This window comes from Amblyomma americanum, chromosome 1 (genome assembly GCF_052857255.1).
Source record: "Amblyomma americanum isolate KBUSLIRL-KWMA chromosome 1, ASM5285725v1, whole genome shotgun sequence".
NCBI classification, from domain to species: Eukaryota; Metazoa; Arthropoda; class Arachnida; order Ixodida; family Ixodidae; genus Amblyomma; species Amblyomma americanum.
The window spans coordinates 506,272,800-506,300,630 of record NC_135497.1 but is presented as its reverse complement, the minus strand read 5'-3'; the positions used below and the strand labels follow the sequence as shown (position 1 = coordinate 506,300,630).

At 45.3% G+C, this 27,831-nt stretch overlaps 1 long non-coding RNA gene across 1 annotated transcript; it reads left to right on the top strand.

The window, feature by feature from the left end:
- The first annotated feature begins 11,822 nt into the window (after positions 1 to 11,822).
- On the top strand, positions 11,823 to 27,590 carry LOC144106612 (uncharacterized). The gene is made up of 5 exons (XR_013309061.1): positions 11,823 to 11,867; positions 14,205 to 14,344; positions 16,431 to 16,495; positions 26,333 to 26,398; positions 27,498 to 27,590. It is a non-coding gene; the product is annotated as an uncharacterized LOC144106612 (long non-coding RNA).
- Positions 27,591 to 27,831: the final 241 nt, after the last annotated feature.

Below are 27,831 nucleotides of genomic sequence, written 5' to 3'. Positions count from 1 at the left end.
TGGAATTAAAATGGCTTCGAAACATTCCAGTTGTGTTGCGCTTATTTGAACTGACACTCAAGTCTCCACTGAAAGATGTTGCATGCAAAAGGCTGTTCCTAACTTGGAGGCCATGATGCAGTCAGTGTAAAACAGCCGTGGCAGTAATGGCAGAAACAGGCGATGGCAGTGATTACAAAAGGTAAAAAATATCAGAAGGTACTTCAGGCTGCTTACGTGCTAAGAAGGTGAAAGCATTAGTGTGCCGTTTGAGCGGTCGACCTTGACACAGGTTGCGAGCTGAGAATTAAACAGGGGCACTACCCTTAAGCACAAGCAGCATAATTTCCCACTATGGCGTCTCACTGCCCTAAGCATTCAGTTACTGATACAGCGTTCTGGGTGGGAATCCAATGATCGAATTGAAATACCCATCAATGTTCACTGCAAGCAGGTCAGAAGTATCTGGGTGCCAAATTGTGGTGCGTATTAATTCGTTCACAGGTGTAGAAGTTTCTTTCATCACTGATTGTGTTGTCATCGCAAATAGGTGAACATTATAATGTACTCTAAAACAATATATCTGATGTAAAACACATAAGTAAACACATAAGTAAGGTAAGCAATGCAGAACACAGTTGTAAAGGAAGGAGAGCTTTGCATTATGAAATGTGCATCAGATGTAGAACTAATATCGACGCTATATGATTGCCATATGGCTATGCTGTCCTTAGTGGCTCTGGCTGTTTTTTCAACAGCACACACAAGCCTTTCTAGCAAGGCAAGCTTTTCCCTTCGCACTTCCATTCTCTCGCGGTCCCACCGGTGTCTGCTTTCATCAAGTTTTGCTGCTATTGCAGCAAAGCTCTCTGTCACTGCGTCTGCCAGGCGCCTGGTGCATTTCTTTGCCGTGGGTCGCCCGCCCTCCTTTCTTGGTGCCTGCTGGCTCCTACTTGGTCCCGGTAGGGGATCCTCGTCCAAACTAGGGACAGTGAAAGACAAAACTGCTATTCTCCACAAGACATCAATACATAACACTGGTCGCAGTACATATCTTTGTACTGTATACATCAGGAATCAAGCAAACGGTACAGCACAGGCTGAGCCAGTCACGTGTGTACAGTTCATTGCTCCTGCTCATTGCAAACAAAAAAAACTCCATATCACACGGCTACTCTTAGACTGAGCTGCATCTTTTGTTTCATATAGGCCAGTTATTCGCAGATTTCGGAGAGCACGTACTGCCTTCAGCACAGCACTGACTTACTCTGTGAGACTGGCCTGTCTAATTGTTGTGATGTCCAAAGCCCTTTTCGTGAATGCATATGCTATGCGGCAAAGAAGGAAAGCTATAGTTTCACGGAGAATTTATTTGCAGTGGTGTGCGGAGCCTGTATGACATTTTCTTTCCTGTCCTAAGCCAGCAATATGTTCCTTGCAGTGAGGCACTATTAACAGCTCTGGTTAATTCGTTGCAACGATTCAGCCTCATACCTTTTGTTCTTAAAAAGGTGGTGGTGTTCTTTGTTAATTGAAGAAGGCTATGGACACCACCGAAAAGAGGGCAATAAATGGTGCCCCACTTTGAGCTTATCCTTATTTGCCCTGCCACAAAGCATGGCTGAATGTGGTGCTCGAGGATTTCAGCCAGCTCCCTGCATATGCCATGACCAAGAAACACAACGTATAAGCCATGCATTACATAACCTCCTTTCAGCGCTTCATAAGTGGCATATTTGCTGTGAGTACTTCAAGAGTCTAATGTTTGTGCAACTGCATGCATTGATTGCGGTATACAGTGATGATCACATCTGAATCAATACGACAGTCGAATTGTGGCAATCTAAGTTTTTTCAGTCTAAGTTACATGTGCACACACTGAGCTGCAAATAAAGATGATTTTGTTGGTCACGTTCCTTGCACCAAAATATAATGGACTAATTACTTGCATGCTTGATTGTTTTAGTTGTTGCCTCAATGACAGGCTCTACGCTTGTAATATTTCTTGTATGATTACAGAGGTTTAGTGGGACAGCAAGGACAGCGTTTGTTGCTGAATAATTCCGGGTGGCACCTGATGGCCCACTTGCAGCTAGTGTCAGCCCAACTATGAAACAACGCAGTTTACCAAAAGAACACAAATTTGAATGCAGAAATCTTGAAGCCTAGATTCCACATGAAAACAGCTACTTACAGGTAACTTTGGACACTAGCTGTGTGTATCTCAGAGAGAACAATAAAGTAGGCACATGCTGATTTAGTTTTAAACCATTTGGCTATAGATATACGATTCGCTGACATAGAATGGTTGTAGTATTTATTTTGCTCAGTGCCTGTTTCAAGTCCTTTTTCGTTCTTGCTCAATAATGGTGCACTCGTGCGCACAAAGAATGGGTGTTATTACAATAAATCAGATGGCAGTTACCTCTAGTTTCATCTTACTTGTTCTTTCACTTGTTTATTTTTTTTTTGCTGTTTCAACCTTGACGTGGCAACTGGTCCTTCTAACAGTACTCCTGCAATGCTGTAGTGATTAATCAAATGTCGTGTGCTACATGATTATGTGATGAATTCAATTCATAGTCTAATGATGCAGTGATGTATGACCTCTGGATGAGGGAAGGATGAACTGAATACAACAATATGCAATTACTTGGGCACCTAGCTGCTTTTTGCAAGGTTCATTCATTCTGCATACTTACTCTTCATGATCACAAGTTCTGTGCTGGCGGCCAGATCTGCTGTTGTGATCTTTTTATATGCTCGTACGCCTGCTCCAGCGTCTCCCACTTGTTCTCGGCCTGCAGCAGGGTGACACCTGTGTTGCCTTGAAAGCGGTCCCTCAGCGATGTCGCCACATCCTCCCACATTGCTTTCCTCATTTTAAACACAGGGTTTTGTAGCTTCCTCTGTTTGTGAGATGCAGAAAGGGAGAAAGCAAGATTGGCAATTGTGTACACATAACACTATGTAACCTAACTTGCGACTTGCACGACATGTGTTGTTTCATGCCTGTTATCCTGCTGCTTTTTAGAAATGCATGCTTACCTGTGTTCAATTCAGGTGCACTTAATTGCATGCTTGTGCTGTGAATGATTTAGGCCAAATGCTATTTGTAAAGCTCAAATAACAATGAACTCTATATCTTTCATGCAAATTAGCAGATATACGCCGCCGCGGTGGCTGAGTGGTTATGGCGCTCGGCTGCTGGCCCGAAAGACGTGGGTTCTATCCCAGCCGCGGCGGTCGAATTTAGATTGAGGCGAAATTCTAGAGGCCCATGTGCTGTGCGATGTCAGTGCACGTTAGAGAATTCCAGGTGGTCGAAATTTCCGGAGTCCTTCACTACTGCGTCTCTCATAGCCTGAGTTGCTTTGGGACGTCAAACCCCCCTAAACCAAACCAAACCAATTAGCAGATATACAAATTTGTGACCGCTATATACAACGGTAGTGACTTTTTATTTCACAGGACGTGTAGGGCTTTTTAATTACCTCCGCATGAATGTTTATGAAAGCTCCAGTATGTACAAGAAAGGTTCTCGAGACCCTAAATGTCCCGTAAATAGTCGCTACCTGTGTGCTATATATATATATATATATATATATATATATATATATATATATATATATATATATATATATATATATATATATATATATATATATATATATATATATATATATATATATATATATATATATATTGCTCTCTTCGATTTGGCTGCACTAGTTCCGAACAGTTCCGGCACCGTGCAACGAGCGCGCAAGACCGGTTCCAGTAGTTCACACACTAGCACCGCACGGTCGCTGTCAAAACGAATAGGCAAGTTCACAAAGTGCAGGCCTTGTCGTCTGCAGTGCGTCGCAGCGTCGCTCGCTCCGCCTGTGTATCGCCGGCTCCATTGGCTTTGTGTTCTATGCTCCGCTGTCTTCGTGCTGCTATTTTTCTTGTGTGATGCATCGAACTTTACGTTATTCTGTAATGGCTTCCTGCTTACAAGCGGCTATGGAGCTGCTAGAGTCCGACAGTGACGAAAAATTCAACGAAATGTGCATTTTAGTTGCACGTGTTGTCGCGAGAAACGGTCGCCACAGTGTACCTGGCTACTGCGAGACTGTCGTGGGAACGTACTTCGAAGTGGAGTTCAAGAGGCTGTTCCGGCTGTCTAGGAGGACTTTCGACGAGCTGAGCTCTCGCTTCATGGCATCCGCTTTCTTCCCGGATGCCGTACAAGGTAGGCGGCAGATTTCGGCAGAAAAAACATGCCTGATAGCTTTAGTATACATAGGCTCCCAGAGCTCGATGTACTCTATTGCCGAGAAGTTTGACGTGACGGAGTCGTCGGTGCATGTCTGTGTCAACCGAGTCGTCAAGTTTTTGCACGCCATCAGAGATCAAGTAATCTGCTGCGGAAGAGTGGTGGCAAGGGGCCACGGAACACTATCGGGTGCATCGATGGATGTCATGTGGAGATCATCAAGCCGGATCAGTCTGCACATTCCTACTATAACCGGAAGAAGTTTCCGTCAATTATCCTCCAGGGAATCTGCGACAATAAGAACAAATTCACGCATGTTTTCATCGGTTTTCCTGGGTCTGCACACGATGCGCGTGTGCTGAGGGAAAGCTCGTTTTTTCAGAACGCTGCCACAATGTGCGATGGCGGGTATCTTCTGGGGGACTGCGCCTCGAAAAATCTCATATGGATGCATATGTGTCTCGTATGAATTTATATGTGCCTAGTAAGTGGTCATACGAGATGATATGTGTCTAGTATGTGGTCATACGAGCTGATATGTGTGTCATATGTGTTTCGTAAGGGCTGATATGTGTCCCTAGTATCCCTCGTATGGGTTTATATGTGTCCTTCTATCACTCATATGGGCTGATATGTGTCCTTCGTATGCCTCGTATGGGCATATGTGTCCTTCGTATCCTTCGTATGGGCATATGTGTCCCTCGTATGCCTCTATGTGCTGATGCGTGTCTATCGTATCAGTTGTTTGAGCCGAAATATGGATTTCGTATCACCCGAATGGGCCGATGTGTCTTTCGTATCACTCATTTGAGCCAATATGCAGCTCTCGTATCACTCATATGGGTGCACTACGTGTCTCAGTCAGCTGATGTCATGAACACGAAGACGACAAAGTTGGCAGTGGCGCGGCACGGAGCGCTCACGCTAGGCCCACCGCCATTAAATCATTCCATCGCCATCTGTTACGTAGTACTGTCTTCACCTGCTTGCCGTCACGTAACATTTGGCGTGAGGTGTGGAGTTCATCCCCATCCTGGTCCTGGAGCTTCGGCGTCCTGCGTGTGCCGTGGCCGTCGGTCGTGTGTTCCTGCCCGCACCGCCCGGTTGTGCCCCCGCCCGCCAGACCAGAACCGACCATGTCGTTCATCCCAGCCCCGCCCCTAGCTGCCCCGGCCAGAAGACAAGACAACTTGACGACGCCGCCGCTACTCGAACCTGTGACCCCACTGACCCTAGAAGTCGCCAACATATTCGAACACAGCCCCTGCCCATGCCGTTCGGTGTGTTCATGGGCCTCGGCTGTCGGCTCAAGGTGACCTAGCTAGCTACGGCCCGGAAGCTTCCTGGACCAGCGCTCATCTGATCATCATCTGTTATCTCTTTCATCGTGACGGCAAACCCTGCATCTTCTTCTCTTCCGTGTTCATCCGTCCTGTCAAGCTCATCGTCACGCCCTGCGTTTCGTCTTCACTGCCGGTCTTTCAGTTCGCGCGATCGGGACGATCGCTCGGCAGCCCCGGATAGTGTCACGGACTCGAAGACGACAAAGTGGGCAGTGGCGCGGCACGGAGCTCTCGCGCTAGGCCCACTGCCATTAAATCATTCCATCGCCATCGGTTATGTAGTACTCTTCACCATGCTTGCCGTCACGTAACAATATGTGTGTCTTTTATGAGGCTCGCATGAAATTAAATGGATAACATTTCATCTTGTCTTTCACGCGGTGCACTTGAGCTCATAATTAAAGAACACAGGTGATCAAATTAGATCCCTCTAACGTGGTGGGATGTTAAATCCCAAGTATAGTATCATTTTACGCTGTATCAGCTTAGCACATGAATGGAGAAGCTTATGGCATTCCAATACTGTCCTGTTTCAAAGCTACATCTCAGTTGAAGCGCACGCATTCGAAAAAAAGTTTAGAACACCCTCAGAAAAAGTAAAATTAAGCCAAGGACACCATCTAAAACATAATAGATAATGAGGCCACAAAACATTGGTCCATGGGATAAATGACTCAAGTAGCTTCCAATAATAAGGAAGTGACTATACAGATGCAAAAATTTCCCATACATATATCCCAAGCTTGAGAGGTGTGTTGAATAATTTGCCTCCTTGTCTATAACATGCTAATTACTGAAAGTGAAAGATATAATTATAAACGAAGCTTCAGATGTTTTTTTCAGATGTGTAATTCATTTTTTGATATCGTCCCCCACTTACACTGATGCCCTTGCGTCATCGATGCATTATTGTTGTTTACATGCCCTCAGAGAAGAATGAGGCTGATGGCCCCAACTGGACACTAAAGGTCTTCAAATGTTTCTTCAGCTACGGAATAGCCAGTAGCTACAAGGCACTAGGTCAGAACTATTGGTGGGTGATGCAGAACATCCCGAAACTGCAGCTTATTCAACACGGCGGTACTGCCACCTAACTTGTTGTCATGCCAAGCATTGTCACATTAAATGATGGATTTTTTTAGGACAAACGTTAAGAAAAAGTGCACAGTCCTTCAGCATCCTCAAGTTCAAGAATGCCCGCAATAACCGTCTGCTTAATGTGACAATCATCACAAATAAATTCATCCACATGTGCCACGAGCTCAGATGCGAGATGCAGACAGTGGGCATCCACTGCACTCCTCGTCTTTCACACTCAACACAGCTGGATCTTGCATGTACGTACAGTTTGTACCCACCTTCTGACTGGAAACATAACATACCCATTACCCTAAATTGGACTCATTCGATGGTGGATAATGATAGGGTGAACACCTTCTGCCATCCAAAATTTGGTTTCGAAAAACTGTTATAACCGTACACTAATGTATACTAACATTTTCCTTGTGACTATTTCAATATCAGTGGTGCCATGTGCAAAATTAAAATATCATGAAAAGTGGGAACAACAAACTTTCTTTTCATTGTAACGTCTTTCCCTTTCACGAGGTGATAAATGTGTTACAGACCAGGAGGTAAAAAATATACTGATCACCCCTCGTATAAACAGAATCCACCAATACCATCTGTTTAATGAAACAACCCTACATAATACACAAAAACACTACATATATACTATATCATGGAACATGAGTAAGAGTTTTGTACACAGACCACACGAACAACACAGCAGCAAGTGACATACAATATTAGTTACATTTCTCCATATTTACTATACTCAAATACAACTTAAGAATGAAGTGGCAGATGCCTCTCAAAGGACCAGGCATTGTAATGAGCATGGAGGAGGAGGACACAACCAGCAGTTCATGCGAGTTTTGATGATGACGATGAGATGTGAGCCCGTTAACAGGCCAATGTGATCCATTAAACGTCTGCGTATACAAACCGAGCACATCGAACACTGCCACAATGAGATTAGCAAAAATGAGAATGACAATGTCTCTAATGAGCTATTGTAGAGGCCATGGTAGAGGGCTCCAGATTAACTTCAACTGCATGTGCACTGACAAAGCGCAGCAAAGAGGCGTGTTTTCCACTTCACCTATATCAACATGTGGCTGCTCTCGCCTGGATTTGACTCAGCTTCCTTGGGCATAGACCACAATGGAGTGAATAAATGTCCATCCAAACAACTGTGACGTGAGAACTAAAGAACTGAATATGCACAGGTAATGACAAAAAGAAAAGTGTGCCATATATGCCCTCTTCACTGTGTGAACATGTCGCCCATCTGAAAACAAACATAAAAATAAAAAGACATCAAGTGTCACCTGCTGAAGAAATAAACAGCCGAAACACTAGCACACCTTCATTCACAAAAATGGAGCTACCTGTCACAAGGCAATGGGTGTGATAGGCATGCAGCAACCCAATTATAAGTGTGTGTCATCCTGATTGGCTCAGGTCGTCGTACCTTCCATGCAAACAACTTGCGAAGTGAATTATAGAGAAGCATTTGCCACTTCATTCTTGGTTGTATTCAACTATAGTTTACACAACACACAAAAGAAAATACTGCTTCTCAAAGGAACACTAAGGACATGTCCACATAATTTCTGTTCTTAGTAAAAATATGTTGCATTGGCCCTTTCTAACCATTCTGTTATTCTGTTAACCATTCTATTACTAGGGCCGCCTACCCGTGTGTGTTTTTTTTTCTTGCAGAAATGAAGGGTTTATTTGAAATATGTCAATAAAAGAATTCCAAAAAGTTCCTATAATTCGACGAAAGCTATATATTCGGAAAAAAACAATCCGGTATACACTGCAAACTGCCTTCAAAGATCTTGCCTTACCGAATGCTTCGTCAGATCGAACATCTCTCAGGACACCTCGGACGTTTTAAACTTGTTTACCAATAGACATCGGCTTTGCGACCAATTTCATATATACAATATGCGAGATATACCCACTCCAGTGGGCCGATCACGTATCTATAGGGCTGCCTACCCGAGTTCAGGTGGGCTATACTCAAGATCCACGGAACAGGGGGGTGGCAATGGGGAAGGTCGCCTCCCCTCCCACATTTTTCAGGGGGGGGATGTGCCCCCCAATCTCCCTTTGCTTCTACTTGGATCAGATTTCTGAAAATTGAAACACATATTAGTTCTAGGACTCTTAATTCAAAGCACAGTGGGGCTGCATGAGCTGCTTGGCTTAGTAGCCAGTTGTAAAGAATTTTGTATATGAGTAACCTAAACCGGTCATGTCCCTACAGAATTCGATCGACTATATATCGACCTGACCGTGTACATGATCACGATTAGCAGAATTTAAACAAACTATGCACATGTTTTTTTAATGGAATTGATCACTCCTCGTGCGTACAGCTTCCCACCTATAAGCTCCTCATTTCAATTAATTTTATATTGCCATAAATCTTTGCACCGTTTGTTCGTTCGCACTCACAACCTCCGGCACGCGGCTTTATCATTTTGTTTTGGAATGCGAGGTGCGACCAGACTTATGCCGTTGATCATGGCCACGTGCAAATGATTCCACATTTTTTCAGATTCTTGCTGCTTTTGGTTCTTTATCTCGAAGGTTCCTTGCCAGCTTTAAATTCAGCACGACCAAGAACTGCTTGGCATTCAGGTCGATGACCGCCGAGCACGCATGATTAAGCCTATTGCAGCCGCCGAGTAATTCAGTTCTTAGTGGGCGTGAGTCAGCCCCTTAAACAGTTAATTTTGGAAGCCTTTTCGTTGTCTTCCTGACAGCTGGAGTGTCGTCACCGCATCGTGATACTTTGCATCAAGCTTTGAACGTTGAAAATATATATATATATATATATATATATATATATATATATATATATATATATATATATATATATATATATATATATATATATAATTTATTATGTAAATGAGCATTAAATAAATAAATAACAAAATAATTAAGCTCGATGTCCTGCCCTCCCACTAAAAAAAAATGAGTTCCGGAGTCCCTGGCTATACTAATTGTCTCGAGCATAGCCCAAACCTTCACCCACTGCCATTACGAGCCGGACGCGACAGCGGTGTGCCAAAGAACACTGCGAAACTATAATTATAGAGGTCCTCGATCACCTCGACCGAAGCACCTCGATCGAGGGCGCGGTTGTGCTACCCAGTCCTGTGTTTTAGCGCACACTAGCAGTATATTTTTGAGAGCCTCTTCCTCCTCGTACCTTGCACACTTCTGATTTCTTAACATAAATTCTTTCAGTGCATCAATTTACCTATTCAGCAATCTATATTTCCCCCTCTGCTGGTCCTAAGTCGCTGATTTCAGGTCAGTGGCAATATAGTATTCTTATGATATCTACCATGCACCGTGCCAGAAAATACTTTTTAGCAGCAATTACAGACTTTTCAAGCCCTTGCTGCATTTAGGGAAGTTCTAAAAGAAGTGTTTATTTTATCGTAGATAACACAGAAGTTGCTGTTTACAGCGCAGAGAACAGGGAAGCGCCCAGCGTTATTTATGATCAAGAGCTGCGCAGCAGGAGCTTTTAAATTTCGAAACCGAAACTGAAAATGTTCTAGCGTCGTCTGACGGCTAGGCCCAGACTTTATAGGCGCTTCCTGTTTGTCGTAAGCCACACAAAACTTTCTGCTTAAAGCACTAAGTAAAAAGCGCAAAGCACAATCAGGCACCGCGCGCCACTATAGCTTCCAGCTTTGAAACCGAAACCAAAGGCGATTTGTCACATAGCGACTACTTTGTTTAATGCAGTGGCGATCAAAAATCGCAGAACACTTCAGACATTTAGGTTACAGCGGTACCATAAAGCTCATACATGATAGAGCCCATAGAGTTACACTAAGCCACCCTATTCACACTCCATGGGCAGTCACAGGTGCAAGACCGATTTGACGGGCTAGTTGGTTCTGCAGTTGGTTCTGCTTATGTTGGACCAACGCTCTGTGGCACAGCTTTACACGGAACTCATAACTATTTCCCCTTCAAAGTAGTATTTGTAACTTTTCAACTATAAGTATTTCATGGTGTGTAGAGCCCTGCGTCGTCTGCTACTACATGCGGTCAATCAGCAGTCAACTGGATGGCCGGGTGCGCTGCACGAGGAGGCTGCGACATGGAGCGGTATAGAGATCACGGTCGGAGACGCAAGTTCTGCCGCAGGAAACAAACAGACGAAATTGAACGAATAAAACGTATTTATTATTCTGGTTTGTAAAGAAGAGGTCATCATCATCATCGTATGCAGCGCCCTCTGCGGTGCGCGTCGCCAAGCCAATCCAAGTCTGCGGTCGTTTGCGTCCAACGTTTGCGTCATCACTCGTGTCGGTGTATGTGGTTGTAACAGTTATTAGATTGTGTGTTTTGCAGCCACATGTGACACTTCCACTATGGGTTCGTCAGCTGCGGCGAGCTATGCGTACGTGAAATACTTCGACCGACGGCGCAAAAGCTATCGTACACGTCTCTATGTCGTCCTTGTTTCCTTTGCGCTACACCTATCCATGATGCCTCACCGACTGGCGTTAGCGACCTGGCGAAAAAAAGGACGTCTACTGGCGCGGCGGAAAAGATGAGAAGGCATTCTATTCCGCCCAAGTAATGGAGCTTGGAGGTGAGTTTTGCAGTTACTTCGCTACGTGGTCAGATTTCAGAAGTGCCAAACGTGTGATGCGTGTACAGTCAAGCCTAACGCTTTTAGCAAAGCTTGGTGGCGTTTTACATAAAGTCGATGCACATGCTTTTTTACTGCTGCGAGCACTTGCAGAACGCTTACGATACCACTTCCTCTGTGATTGCGATCCGAGCACACAGCAGCCCAGCGCATGCTTCCCAAAGAAGGGAAAAACTGCGTGGTCGCGTTGTAGCAGGTCTCGACGTAAGCGTCACTCTGAGCGAAATAATATATCGTGATTTTTTTCATGAATTCAAGTAATTGCATGAGGCAGGGAGAAATCGGCTGTGTTCAGATCTGCTAATTTTTCGCATCATATGATTTTTGGAAAGCAATAAACGCGACACACTAACTGATCCGTTTCCGTAGCTTGCCGTGTGTTTGTTGTCGCTTTCATTATTTTATCTCTCATTTCTTGTGTTCCAGTAACAAAGCGGAGCTTATCCACAGGATGTCGAAGAGAAAAATCACTGCAATGGGCCTTGAAAAGTCTGAGCCAGCAACAACAGTTGCACAGATACATGTATGTACTGAGCGAAGTTCTACTGCGGATGCCTCTGCTACTGCCACTCGCACGCTTACCAGTCGCAATATGTACATTACATAGCAGCATACTTCAGAGCCAAACAGGCGTCTCTGTTTGTGTGTGTATAAAATATTTATGGTTGCGGGAAGCAGCCAGGCTCCCGTCAGCAACAGAGAGCTTTGTAGCGGATCTTTGAATTGTAGTATAGATATATTGCTTAAATGCTACCATTGTAAAAGACTGCGTAGAACACCAGAGAACCGCATGTGGAATGGAAGCATCGTTATGTTCTTTGTTCTCTCATATATTGTGTGCTTCATGTCAGGTCCAAGTTTCATTTTTCGTATTGCCTCCTCGCATTGTTGTCTAAAATATTTATTGTTTGGGGGAGCAGCCAGGCTGCCTTCAGCAACAGAGAGCTTTGTATCGAGCCCACCGATACGGCGTTACGGGACAGCGCACTTCTCTCATTGCAGCACGTTGTCTTAGCTTCGGCTTGCAACTCGGTGGCCTGTTTTCTCAGTGCCATGATACTGGTTAAATATATGTATTGCTGGAAATTTATAAGCCCTGCTATTCTTCGGTTATGCGGCTTACCAAAGCGAATCGGGCCACGTGAGACACGGATAGGGCCTCTGATAATTATTATTCACGAGGGGTGATAATAATTATTCACGTGTCTATCGAAAACACCGGTGCCGCGCTGTGGGCTACAACTGCGGTGGGCTCTCTCCGGTCGGGCCGGCTCTTGTCAAGACACGATTAATTACTGGAAGGCACCGTTCCCCTCTTCCCGTCATCTGTCCATCGTCGGTCGCTTCTTGCAGGGAACAAGTCAAAGGGGGAAGGTCATTTGCATCGAGCCGAGCGTGGGAAGAACAGGCTCCTTCCCAGCTAGTCATCCTTTCTTTTTGTGCAGTCGTCGTCCACCTGATGACGCTGTCGAAATTGTCGCTGCTGTTGCTGCGCCACCGTGGTCATCCCTGTCGATGGGATCTGCACCTTAATCCTCTTCGGCTGGTGTGCATTCCGTTCATAACAGGCCCAACGCGGACGCCACCGAAAGCTCCCCATTTGACTTTCAAACAAAAGGGGTGCTGTCTACTCTTGTAAACGGAAGGGCAGCCACACAGAATAAGCAGGGATGGAGGACTAAAGCTAGTAGACCAAGCGGAAGGGAGAAAAACCTCTGAGAGGGAATGGAAAGAGAGGAGCATGGAAAAGTAGCTAGTTTGCCATATATGTAACTCCAATATTATGTCTTTTATTAAAGAATTGTTTGCGGTTGTGTGTTCCGGGGACGGTGCCTCACAACAACCTTGGTAGAGGACATTTTCAGCCAGAGGGTGGTCGGGGCCCTTTAAGTAGTGACTGCCGGCTGGCGTGCATGTGTGCTCTGCCAAATTTGTTGTTCAAAATTTTTATTCTCTACGGAGGTCATTTTCATTTCACAGCTGAAGATGTAGCATAACCTTGCGTGTGCCGATTCGGTCGTTGCCATAAAGCTTGGTGCTCGGGTCTTCTGCCACAAGTGCTTAAAATACCTGAGAAATACCGTATGCATACTTCACCTTGCATTTGACTCATCAAAAAGAAAAATTTCCCAGTGTGATCATCATGACTGCACACACAGTGCGGGGCCTACATGCAAGGTCAGATTGTAATGCCTTTCATTCGAGTGCTAGCTCTGCAGTAAAAGCCATAGCATACAGACATGACGTGCAGCTAAATTTGTACAGTGCACGCACTTCAGAAAAATGTTCAACCAGCTTATATGCACGCTTGTCAAAATAATGCCTGCATTACTTGCTGGCAGCAATATTAACAGCTGGAGGGCGGCAGACTACAAGTGGAACATATCCTGATTGTTTCCTGCTTACAGCCCTCAGGAATTAGTTCACAAACAGAAATTGCAACTACCACAGGAGAGTCAGTATAGGCAGGGTCGATCATTGGCACCCAAGTAATTAGTGTGTAGTTAACAAATATGCAATAATCTGAGACTACAGCATGTTGTTTGAGCAGTGCATGCGCCGTTTTTCCCTCCTCCTCATCATCAGCCTCACTACACCCACAGGGCAAAAGCCTCTCCCATGTCTTTCCAATTAACGCTGTCCAATTAACCCTCCTATGTGGTGTCAAATGCAAGTCTTTAGAGTGCGACTGCCCGTCACATATGCTTTTGAGGATATCTCGAAGCTTACATGCAGACTTCACGACAGCACACAACGCACTGAAGGACATATACTTGCGTTGTTGCCGCCGATGTATGCATCTGAGTGCAAGAGTCCGCGGCTGCCCTGAATAACTAACGTCCATTCTTTCGCTCCCAAGGATCAGATTTCTACCGTACGCATGCGAGCAATGAGACGCAACAGCAAGCAAAGCAGCAGAGGGCACTCGCCTTCCGTGATCCATGGACGGCCTTGGCGCCATGATTGCCAGCAGGCTGGTTCTGGCGGCGACCAGTTCATGTGAGCATGATGCACCTTCCTGTCAGGAGTGAATTTTCTGGCAGCGAACAGGCTCTCCGAGCACGGCAGTTTTAGAAAGCCCAATGATAATTTAAAGATGTATAGACACCTAATTTTGGTGGCATGTTTTCATCTCTACAATGATTCAAAAGACACTACTATGAATGAATCATCATGTGGTGTTTGCCTGGGACCTATAAATAATTTATAATCGAATTTTTCTGTCATGTTGTCTCGGTTTCAACAGCCGAGTGAAGACTGTGACATCAGAGAGGTTATATGTAACGTGAAGCATGGGAAAAATGCGATATGATTGCTGCTTGATCGTTTTAATTCACTACAGTGTTGAAGCCAGCCTTCCTCAATAGTCTAAATGACAAATGTAGCAGCACCGATTATATTGCAGTTTTTCATGCCTTGCGACCTATAAGCTCACTTTGACGTCATAGTCCCCATTCAGCTCTTGAAACTGAAACAGCGCGAGAAAGAAATTCGATTATAAATTTTTTAGTAGTCATGGGAGAATCTTCATCATCATCAGCCTGATTACACCCACTGCAGGGTGAAGGCCTCCCCATGTCTCTCCAATTAGCCATGTCTTGCCAGCTGCGCCCACCTTATGCCTGCAAACTTCTTAATTTCATACGCCCACCTAACCTTCTGCCGCCACCTGCTATGCTTTCTTTCTCTTGGAATCCCTTAAGGATAAACAGCTATCTTACCTTCGCATTACATTCCCCGCTCAAGCCAATTTCTTCCTCTTGTTTTTAGCTAGGATGTCATTAACCCGCGTGTGTTCCCTCAACCACTCTTCCTGCTTCTGGTCTCTTAATGGAGTATAGACACCTAATTTTGGTGGCATGTTTTCTTTTCTTCAATGATGCAGAACACGCTACTATGCATGAATCACCATGTGATGTTTGCCTACGACCGCTAATTAATTTATAATTGTTTTTTCCTGTCATGCTGTTTCAGGTTTGGAACAGCCGAACGATGGCTCTGACGTCAAAGAGGGCTTTTCCCTCACGTGAGCTATGGAAAAATGTCCATAGAATCGCTGCTTCATTGTTCTAATTTACTGCAGTCTTGAAATCAGCCTTCCTCAATTACAGGAATGACAACAAATGTGCAAGCAGCGATTATATTGCTGTTTTTTCATGTCTCGTGACGTGTAAGCACACATTGACGTCACTGTCCTTGTTCAAGTGCTGAAGCCGAAACTGGACGAAAAATAAATGCTATTATAAATTATTAAGCGGTCGTAAGAGATTACTAGCTGCTACTCCATGTATAATAATGCCTTATGCATCATTACAAACAAGAAAACACGCACCCAAACGGTAGGTGTTATGCTGCTTTAACGTTACGCCTATCATTTTTCTTTCCGTGGCTTACTGCGTTGTCCTCAGCTTAAGCTGAACCCTTTTTGTTAGCCTCCACGTTTCTGCCCCATAGGTGGGTACTGGTAAGATACAGCTGTTGTACACATTTCTCTTGAGGGATATTGGTAAACTGCCATTCATGACCTGAGAGACCCTGCCATATGCGCTCCATCGCAATCTTATCCTTCTAGTTATTCCCTCATGATCCGGATCAGTTGTCACTATTGATACCTGCCTTAAATAGACGTATTCCTTTACCTTTTCTCTTAGCTCGCTACCAATTGTGAACTGCTGTTCTCTTGCTAGACTTGAGAATAGGAGAATACGACAATGTAATCCATGTATAATAATGCCTGATGCCTCATTAGAAAGCAAAAACACACACCCAAAAGATGGGTGTTTATACTCCTTTAAAGCTAGTTGGTGCATTACAGAATGTGAGTCACCAGTGTTACCAGTCAAACCCTTTAACATCATATTTTGATCTGTTGATTGAAATCAAGTTTTTTTGTGTTCTAGTTAATGGTATTTCATTATTTCTTTGCTCCTTATTTGGAAAATTATTTCTCGGGACTCTGACCAGGCTCAAGAAGTGTAATGTGATAGTAAACAGAATATGTTTGAAAATCCTCTGAAGTTGCCCTTTAATTTACCTTGTACATTAGTCTTTTGTAGCAAATGTGAACACTTTTCATACTTTGCAGTCTTCCACTAGCATGGATCCTGCTGCACCACAGAACCCGGATATCTTGCTGAGGTCAGCAGCCAGGTATGAAGGTGTCGCATATTTAGAATGTAAGACAAGTGGGCTTTGATGCCCCATCGGCCAGTGCTGATAAAGGAGCAAAACACAGACGGAAGACGAGGCTGACAAAGTTCAGTTTGGTGCTCAGGAACGCTTGGCTACCGGGGTGCGCCGTGCTAACAAAGATTGTGGCCGTCCACACTTCTTGTTTGATTTGCGTCTTTACACTTGTGGAGGGGCTGGGTGCACCGTGCTAACAAGAAGTGTCGACGGCCACAATCTTTGCTAGTACAGCGCACCTCGGTAGCCAAGCGTTCTGTGCGCCAAACTGAACTTTGTCAGCCTCGTCTTCCGCCTGTGTTTTGCTCCTTCTTCAGCACGGGGCGCTGGGGCATCAAAGCCCAATTGTCGATCTTACAAGAATGATTTTGTAAGCTTGAAATGCTTTTAGCTCTCATCCTTGATAAATGCAGGCAAACAATCTAGAAACTGGAAACATGGGGATGAGCATCACTGCAGACCTCTCGGAAATGGAAAATTTTCTGTCCGAATGATATGAAGCAGAAAAAAAATTGCCTGCAGAGCAGCCCTAGGCACAATTTTAACCTGTGGCAGCTCAGAGCAGTTTTGCTTAGCGATGGCTTTGTGGTCGAAATGCAGTGTTTGTTTGTGTTCTAGTTGTTGACATTTCATTATTTTGCAGAATTATTTCTTTCAACTGAGACAAGGTTCAAGAAGCGTAATGTGATAGTAAACTCAAAGTGCTTTAAAATCCCCTGGAGATGCCAATTAAAGGAACACTGAGGAGAAATTGAAGTTGGCTTGTATCGATAGAATATGAGCTCCTGATCACAAAAACGCTACTCTTACTGAAAAATAAAGCTCTTGTAAAGTAGAAAATAGCAAGAACCAAAATACAGGTATCGCCGCCACAGGGCAATCTCGCAAGTACAAGCGTGATGACGTCATTGGACAAGAGACGCCATGTTGGAGGAATTTTCTTTCTACATGACGCTGCGAATCTCTGAGGCTGACAAAGGAAGGTTGCGCGGTTCAATATTGAAGTAAGTGTTGTTTTAAAACCGATAGTGCACTTTTATTACACAAGGAAGACAGACAAAAGACAACCTGAATGTTGGAAGCAAAGAACGCCGATGCTTGGCGGCGCCACAGGCGGCCAGGAGAGTTTCGACTTGTTATGGCGCTTCGCGTCTATGAGCTTTGTGTGCCTCATGGTTTTGTTTTTAACGCGTCTCGATTTACAAGTGCCGAACAGCAGAGCAACTCCGTGCCGCTTCAAGTGCTAGTCAACCTTTGAAGGAGCCTGTTAAGGCTGGTCAGATGATTGCCGCGGTCGATGAAAAACCATGATGGCACAATGGTCGGTGATCGTACAAGGCAGTGCGCAGTACAAAGAGCACTTGTGTCTTCGCACGCTCGCCCAGCGAAACATTCCTGGCTGTGCCGGTCAACTTCAAACTACTTAACGAAATTTTTTTGTTAGAGACGGGAGACAGGGTACAAGGTAGTTAAGAAAAATATGCTTATGGCCTAGCTCTGTTAGGCCAGCATATACGTAGCGAAAGCGCGGAGACTTCTGCATCGGAAGAGTGCACTCACTAGATGCGCCTTTATTCATGGTTAAATCTTGAGCCGTCGTGGCGGATTGGTAGAGTCCGCCTCAAACTACATTGGCCCTGGTTCGATTCCGAGCCTCGGCACAGGTTTTTCTTTTTTTTTTAAGTGAGTGGGCGGGGGGTTTCAGCGGCGCGCATAGATGCCGCCACCGAATACGTTGGTTAGCGGATAAGCGCATGCTCTGTTAAAGGGGCAGTTAGGAGAACTCTATCAAATTATTTTTGTTAGCAAAATCTGATAGTTCGGCATTTCAAGGCTTTGTTGCCGCCTGTCCGGGAGTGAAAGATGCATTTATTTCAAAGAAATTTGGATTCAAAGTTGAAAAGGTTTTTCTCGCCACTCCGATTCAAACTCAAGAACTTTATGACATCACGGCGCACTCTTATGACGTTACAGGACGCAGTGACGTAAGCGCAGACGTGATTTCTCGCGGCTAGCAGTGTGGTCTAGCAGCCGAAATGAAAGCTACTGCCGCCGCACGTTGAAGGCATCTATCGGGGGTCGCTACCGTCGCTTTGTTTACGTTTGCACCGGCGTCTTGTCTGCGTTATGATCGATCCCGTTCCCGAACCTGACGACGAAGTTCTCGCAAAAACTCCGGCCTGCATTTCAGCGACCTCAGCCCCACAGAGCGTGCAATGCTTTTGAGGGAGCACGGTTAGGTTAGGTGCCGGCGGGTTGTTTCCCCCTTCCGCCATGAGCAGCCGTTGCAAATCAAATATCATAACCCCAGTGCGGGGAGTCACAAGGGGCCAGGACAAGGTCGGTGAGTCGCGCCCATTGGAGGCTGGCCGGGGCTTAGGGGCGAACAGATTGCGATTCCTTGAACGGCGCGGTTGCACGGTGCAGCAGGCGGCATCGAGGACTCCCACGGTTGCAAGGGCCAGGTTATTTATTTTATTTTCGCCAAAAAAAACGGATATGTACTCAAGGGCGCTTGCGTTTAAAGTTGGCGGCTTGATAGTAAGGCCCACGCTTCAACGGCTTCCGCGCGTTTCCGGCGATACGGGGTCTACTGGATCGGGCTCTCTCGCCCACTTGCATGTACCTTCAGATGTGTACTGTGAATGGATTAAATTATCCAAGAGCTCGAAAAGAACAGCTGCGTCCAACTGCCGAAGCTATTGAATGACGTCACAACACGTTCCTCGCCGCAGAGCTGAATCGGTCTGGCCGGGCCGGCAGTGGCTGGCGCACCCTTCGCAAAATGGAGACATGCTTAAAGTCTCCGCCAGTGCGGTCAGAGTGCGCCGAAACTGCCGAACGCGTCGGCGGTCAAGCACAGTTGGAGCATAGAGGGTCTCGGTTTGGCCGACGTGACGTCGCCATGCAGCGCGCGCGCGCATTACTCCGGAGTGTAAACGCACCTTAACAGAGCCTGCGCTTAACCGCTAACCAACGTATTCAGTGGCGGCACCTATGGTAGCCACTGAAGCCCCCCGCCCACTCACTGAAAAAAGAAACCTGTGCCGAGGCTCGGAATCGAACCAGGGCCTTTGTAGTTTGAGGCGGAGACTCTACCACTCCGCCACGACGGCTCAAGATTTAACCATGAATAAAGGCGCATCTAGTGAATGCACTCTTCCGATGCAGAAATCTCCGCGATTTCGCTACGTATATCGTGGCCTAACACAGCTGGGCCATAATTTTTTTTAAACTGCCTTGTACCTTGTCTCCCGTCCCTAATAAACGATTTCCGTTAAGTAGTTTGAAGTTGACTGGCACAGCCAAGAATGTTTCGCCGGGCGAGCGTGTGAAGACACAAGTGCTCTTTATACTGCGAACTGCCTTGTACGATCATCGACCATCGTGCCATGATAGTTTTTCATCGACCGTGGCGATCATTTGACCAGCCTTAACAGGCTCCTTCAAAGGTTAACTAGCACTTGAAGCGGCAGTTGGAGTTCCTCTGCTGTTCGGCACTTGTAAATCGAGGTGCGTCAAAAACAATTCTTGTTGACAGCGCGTTTAGAGCACAGGGACAGAAGAAACACAGAGGACGACGTCACAGGCGCTGAACTTCAACTTTATTCAAGAATCATCGAAACCCTGCATATATACCCATGACAGAGACGCCACCAAGCGGCGAAAGCTTTATGCGCTCGTGGAAACAGAGATGATAAGGCAGGTGGGGCAAAATGACAAAGGCTAAAAAAACCGAAAAATTTTGAACAGAGCAGGAAAAAGCAGAGCAAGAAGATGCAAAAAACTTTACCAGGTCATTTGAAAGAAACACTCCGACACGTGAAAAAATGGGGCAGATGACAGACAGAATTTTGAAGACGGTTCCCGAAAACACTGAACCAAAATATACGCGTATAACAAAAATCAAACGTGGCGAAAAAAGAAAAGCATAGTGGCAAGCAAAAACCAACAATGAAAAAGCACAGTGGTGATTGGATAGGCAAATGAAAATTTAACGATACAGGTGAAGCCTACAATTAACGCGGCTAAACACAGAAGATAAAATGCACTGGATAGATAAAACGGTAAAAAACTGGGAGGAGCATGAAAGATGAAGCCAACAAAAAACACGGCTAAGGCTAAAAGATGAGGTGCATAAAAACAATAAAAGCGAAAAGGAGAGAATAGTGGGAAAAAAATTTTTGTTTAACTCCTTTGTAAAACCATTACTACTTCAAACAGGCCCCGATAGAAAGATTAACTCTTTTTTCGACAATGAAACCGAGGGTGCACTTACACATTCACCTTCGTGCCTAGCAATCTCGGTTGCTTCCACTATTTCACGTGTCAACTTGTTCCTGTGCTTTTTTATTACAGTGGCTTTTTCGAACAAAGGATGGCATGGATTTTGTGGGTCACAGTTTCGGCAGTGTACGGGCAGATTCCTGAGTGAAGTACCAGATAAATCGTTCTTGTGTTCCCTCAGCCTATCATTGATACATCGGCCTGTTTGGCCGATGTATACCTTGCTACAAGACAAAGGAATTGAGTAAACGACGCCTTCCACGCATGCAGTAGATGGATCTCTGTGCCGAATGGTGCAGCCTCTTTTTCTTTTCTCTTTTTCATTTACAATCCTACAGAGCTGCGAAAGGCGCTGAGGGGCGGAAAAAACGACGTCCACTCCTGCTTTGCTTCCAATTTTTTTAAGGTTGTGTGAAATTTGGTGCATGTAGGGGATAACAGCAACCTTTTTATATTGCTTGCGCGCTTCAGCCGGAGCCCTCCTATTCTCGCGCTTGATAATTTTCAGAACTTTTTCAGCAACAGAACTAAGCAGTTGTGGCGGGTACCCTGAGTGCGTGAGCCTGCTTATCTGGTTTGTGAAGCTTTCCTGAAGTTTGTGCTCACATGACTTGTTCAAGGAATTAAGAAAGGAAGACTGGATAATACCTCTTTTCACCAGCTTCGAGTGAGCGGAGTCATAAGGTAGGATGGCCTTTTTGCCCCTCGGTTCAAATGCCCAGCACACGTGATTGGGCGTGAAGAAAATCCTTAGCTCCAGGAAGCGCAAGGAATCATTGTCCGGCAGTTCGTGGGTCAGTTCGAGTGGAGCTACAGTACCCTTAAAAACACTAAAAATTTGAGGCACTTCCTGAATAAAAGCTTCGTTGTCGCAGTCTAAAAGGACTAAGAAATCTTCGACGAAGCGGAAAATTTTTTGAACGCTGGAATGCTCAAATTGGTTCCCGAGAGCTCTGTCATGCATGGCAAGAAAAAGATCGCTAAGCACGGGGGCAATGCATGATCCTATACAGATTCCTTGCTTTTGAATGAAACGTGACCCATTCCATTCAGAAACAGTTGATTTTAGGTATACAAAGAGCAATTCCAAGAACCCATCCACTGAAACACCACACTCATTCTGGAAGGTTATGGCGCCGTGATTGTCGATAGCTTCGCGAACGCATTTCATGAGGTCATTTTGAGGGATAGAATAAAACAAATCCTTGACGTCTATAGAAAATCCGCGAAAGACTTTACCTCTATTCGCATTCAAAAACCCAATGACTTGTTCCGTGTTCTTCACCAGGAAGGGATCATTAATAGAAAGCAATTTCAGGTTATCTTGCAAGTACTTAGCTACATCTTTCTGCCAGGTATTTTTCTCCGAAACAATAACACGCAGAGGGCACCCTATCTGCGTGTTATTGTTTCGGAGAAAAATACCTGGCAGAAAGATGTAGCTAAGTACTTGCAAGATAACTTGAAATTGCTTTCTATTAATGATCCCTTCCTGGTGAAGAACACGGAACAAGTCATTGGGTTTTTGAATGCGAATAGAGGTAAAGTCTTTCGCGGATTTTCTATAGACGTCAAGGATTTGTTTTATTCTATCCCTCAAAATGACCTCATGAAATGCGTTCGCGAAGCTATCGACAATCACGGCGCCATAACCTTCCAGAATGAGTGTGGTGTTTCAGTGGATGGGTTCTTGGAATTGCTCTTTGTATACCTAAAATCAACTGTTTCTGAATGGAATGGGTCACGTTTCATTCAAAAGCAAGGAAGCTGTATAGGATCATGCATTGCCCCCGTGCTTAGCGATCTTTTTCTTGCCATGCATGACAGAGCTCTCGGGAACCAATTTGAGCATTCCAGCGTTCAAAAAATTTTCCGCTTCGTCGATGATTTCTTAGTCCTTTTAGACTGCGACAACGAAGCTTTTATTCAGGAAGTGCCTCAAATTTTTAGTGTTTTTAAGGGTACTGTAGCTCCACTCGAACTGACCCACGAACTGCCGGACAATGATTCCTTGCGCTTCCTGGAGCTAAGGATTTTCTTCACGCCCAATCACGTGTGCTGGGCATTTGAACCGAGGGGCAAAAAGGCCATCCTACCTTATGACTCCGCTCACTCGAAGCTGGTGAAAAGAGGTATTATCCAGTCTTCCTTTCTTAATTCCTTGAACAAGTCATGTGAGCACAAACTTCAGGAAAGCTTCACAAACCAGATAAGCAGGCTCACGCACTCAGGGTACCCGCCACAACTGCTTAGTTCTGTTGCTGAAAAAGTTCTGAAAATTATCAAGCGCGAGAATAGGAGGGCTCCGGCTGAAGCGCGCAAGCAATATAAAAAGGTTGCTGTTATCCCCTACATGCACCAAATTTCACACAACCTTAAAAAAATTGGAAGCAAAGCAGGAGTGGACGTCGTTTTTTCCGCCCCTCAGCGCCTTTCGCAGCTCTGTAGGATTGTAAATGAAAAAGAGAAAAGAAAAAGAGGCTGCACCATTCGGCACAGAGATCCATCTACTGCATGCGTGGAAGGCGTCGTTTACTCAATTCCTTTGTCTTGTAGCAAGGTATACATCGGCCAAACAGGCCGATGTATCAATGATAGGCTGAGGGAACACAAGAACGATTTATCTGGTACTTCACTCAGGAATCTGCCCGTACACTGCCGAAACTGTGACCCACAAAATCCATGCCATCCTTTGTTCGAAAAAGCCACTGTAATAAAAAAGCACAGGAACAAGTTGACACGTGAAATAGTGGAAGCAACCGAGATTGCTAGGCACGAAGGTGAATGTGTAAGTGCACCCTCGTTTTCATTGTCGAAAAAAGAGTTAATCTTTCTATCGGGGCCTGTTTGAAGTAGTAATGGTTTTACAAAGGAGTTAAACAAAAATTTTTTTCCCACTATTCTCTCCTTTTCGCTTTTATTGTTTTTATGCACCTCATCTTTTAGCCTTAGCCGTGTTTTTTGTTGGCTTCATCTTTCATGCTCCTCCCAGTTTTTTACCGTTTTATCTATCCAGTGCATTTTATCTTCTGTGTTTAGCCGCGTTAATTGTAGGCTTCACCTGTATCGTTAAATTTTCATTTGCCTATCCAATCACCACTGTGCTTTTTCATTGTTGGTTTTTGCTTGCCACTATGCTTTTCTTTTTTCGCCACGTTTGATTTTTGTTATACGCGTATATTTTGGTTCAGTGTTTTCGGGAACCGTCTTCAAAATTCTGTCTGTCATCTGCCCCATTTTTTCACGTGTCGGAGTGTTTCTTTCAAATGACTTGGTAAAGTTTTTTGCATCTTCTTGCTCTGCTTTTTCCTGCTCTGTTCAAAATTTTTTGGTTTTTTTAGCCTTTGTCATTTTGCCCCACCTGCCTTATCATCTCTGTTTCCACGAGCGCATAAAGCTTTCGCCGCTTGGTGGCGTCTCTGTCATGGGTATATATGCAGGGTTTCGATGATTCTTGAATAAAGTTGAAGTTCAGCGCCTGTGACGTCGTCCTCTGTGTTTCTTCTGTCCCTGTGCTCTAAACGCGCTGTCAACAAGAATGGATCATTACCAACTAGCCCGGCAATTTGTCCTAGTCAAAAACAAAACCACGGGGCACGCAATGCTCATAGACGCGAAGCGCCATAACAAATCAAAACTCTCCTGCCTGCCTGTGGCGCCCCCAAGCGTTGGTTTTCTTTGCTTCCAACATTCATGTTGTCTTTTGTCTGTGTTCCTGGTGTGATAAAAGTGCGCTATCGGTTTTAAAACAAAACTTACTTCAATATTGAACCGCGCAACCTTCTTTTGTCAGCCTCAGAGATTCGCAGCTTCCATGTAAAAAGGAACATTCCTCCAAGGTGGCGTCTCTTGTCCTATGATGTCATCATGCTTGTACTTGCGAGATTGCCCTGTGGCGGCGATACCTGTGTTTGGTCCTTGCTATTTTCTACCTTACAAGAGCTTTGTTTTCAGTAAGAGTGGCGTTTTTGTGATCAGCAGCTTGTATTCTATCGATACGAGGCAACCTCAATTTCTCCTCAGTGTCCCTTTAATGCGCGTTTATAGCCTGGCGTAACGCATGCGCGCGCACTGCACACCGTCACGTCGGCCAAAGCGAGACCCTCTATACTCCAACTGTGCTTGACCGGTGACGCGTTCGGCAGCTTAGGCTCACTCTGACCACACTGGCGGAGACTTGGAGCATGTCTCTATTTCGCGCCGAGTGCGCCAACTGTGCCAGCCAGACCAGACTGATACGGTTCCGCGGCGAGGTGCCCGTTGTGACATCATTCAATAGCTTTGGTCGTTGGGCGGTGCTGTTCTTTTCGAGCTCTCGGCTAATTTAATCCATTCACAGTACACATCTGAAGGTACATGCAAGTGGGCGAGAGAACCCGATCCAGTGGACCCTGTACCTCCGGAAACGCGCAGAAGCCGTTGAAGCGTCGGCTTTACTTTCAAGCCGCCTACTTTAAATGCGAGCGCCCTTGAGTACCCATCCGTTTTTGTGGCAAAAAATAAATAACCTTGCCCTTGCAACCGTGGGAGACCTGGACGCCGTCTTCTGCACCGTGCAACCGCGGCGTTCAAGGAATCACAATCTGTTGACCCCAAAGCCCCGGCCAGCCTCCGATAGGCGCGACGCACTGACATTGTCCTGGCCCCTCGCGACTCCCCGCACTGGGGTTATGATATTTAATTTGCAACGGCTGCTCATGGCGGAAGGGGGAACTACCCGCCGGCGCCTAACTATCCGTGCCCCCTCAAAGGCATCGCACGCTCTGTGGGGCAGAGGTCGCTGAAATGCAGGCCGGAGTTCTTGCGAGAACTTTGTCATCGGGCTCGGGAACGGGATCCATCGTAACGCCGGCAAGACGCTGGTGCAAACGTAAACGAAGCAATGGTAGCGACCCCCGATAGATGCCTTCAACGTGTGGCGGCGGTAGCTTTCATTTTGGCTGCTGCTAGACCGCACCGCTAGCCGCGAGAAATCACGGAGTCTGCGTTTACGTCATGTTTCACGTCACTGCGTCCTGTAACGTCATAAGAGTGCGCCGTGATGTCATAAGAGTTCCCGAGTTTGAATCGGAGTGGCGGGAAAAACTTTTTCAACTTCGAATCCAAATTTCTTTGAAATAAATGCATCTTTCGCTCTCGGACAAGCGGCAACAAAGCCATGAAATGCTGAACTATCAGATTTTGCTTACAAAAGAAATTTGATTGAGTTCTCCTCACTATCCCTTTAATGTACCATGTACAGTCTAGGTCAAAAGTGTTAAGGCTACAGCATTCAGCTGCAGTGAAATCAATGTTCCTAGAATAATTCATGTAGCGGATCATTCAAAACTGTAGTCAAGCAGGAAGCTTCTGTATCGCAAGAAGAAACCTGCTAGCATTTCAAGATCACTCTGTCTTTAATATTGCTGTAATGGCTCTGTTATGCGGCTGAAGCGAAAAGCCTTTGGCCTTATGACTTCACCGACACTGTACATTACTCTTGTTGCAAATGTGAACACTTTGCATACTTTCCAGGCTTCCACTAGCATGGGTCCTGCTGCACCATGGAATCCAGGTGTTCTTGCTGAGGTCAATGGCCAGGTACGATGGCTTCTCATATTTAGAACTAGTTTATAAGCTTGAAATGCTTTTAGCTCTCGTTCTTGGTAACTGCAGGCAAACAATCTAGAAACTGTGGAAACGTATAGGGCTGAGGATCAGTGCACACCTCTCGGACACGTGAAATTTTCCATCCAAATGGCATGGAGTGGAAAAAAATTGCCTGCACAGGAGCCCCAGGCACAATTTGAACCTGTGACAGCTCAGGGTAGCTTTGCTTAATGAACTCTTAAATCACTAGACCATGACCACAACCTTCCATGTTCTAATTAGCACAGCCTCTTGTGCTAAGATTTAATTGCTGTGTTTTAAATATTCATATTCTTTCATCTGTTAGTTCTGTGCTTCAGAATATTTGGCAGCATTACTGTTGCCAGGGTGCAGTGGAGCCTGAATTAGAGATAAAAAGGCTCATCTATGTTGTCAAAGGCAGCTTATATGATTGCACATAAACGTGACCTGGTGGCCCATCGCGCTGCTCACTCCGAAGAAGAGAGCGATGTGTCATGTTTTATCATTAGTAGCGTTTGCAAGGAAAACTGCCATTTTCGTAATGTTACATATAGGAGTCCTGAGGAATAGGATTTTAGCAGTTTTTATGTGGCAAATAATAACTCTCTCCCCAATCTGTTATAGGGCTTTATACGAAGCGTATGTGCAGCTGTTTTATTGCAGGTCCACCTCGGGAGCGGAAATTGTCAGTGCAGAGCGATGGCGCTGGCTTCTTTCTCAAGGTCGAGACTTCCTGTATTGCAAGGACGCCACAAAACTTTTGTGGGGTTCCCCACAAAAGTGACACTCCTTCCTGGTGATGCTCCTTCCCCGAAGAGCCTTAGGGGAAAGAGCGTTCAGGGAAGGAGCATCACCGGCTCAGTATGCCGGCAATTCCTTAAGGCTGGTGCCATGCAGAAGCCTCGGATTAGCTCAGAAAAACTAGCAGCTGTGGGCAGTAAGCCTCTTTTATTTAGGTACATTTCCTGACTGACAAAGGCATTTGTTTATTTAAGTGTGCATGACTTAAATACCTTTATTTTACAGCACCTGCATGTCTTCAATTTTGTCATGATTAATACTCTTTCAGATGCATTTGATGCATACATCAAAGCTGCACAAGCTGCCGAGGATGAGAAAATGCGCAGAGCAGTTGAATTGCTACCTGGCGGACCTGCTGAGGGACATCAAGTAATCATCACCTGCACCTGCCCCTGTTGTCAATGACTGTAGTCAGATAAAAATGATAAAATAAAGGCAGCAAGAAAAATTATTTCATTGACTGCAGCCCGGTATTTAGTGCTGGGATGCAGCATTTGCTGCACTGAAGGGTTGCAAGTTCATTCAGGTAGCCTACATATTCAGAGCCATTAACTGTACACCAGAGTACGTGTTGCAAGGCCATTGTATCCCCATGTCGAGGC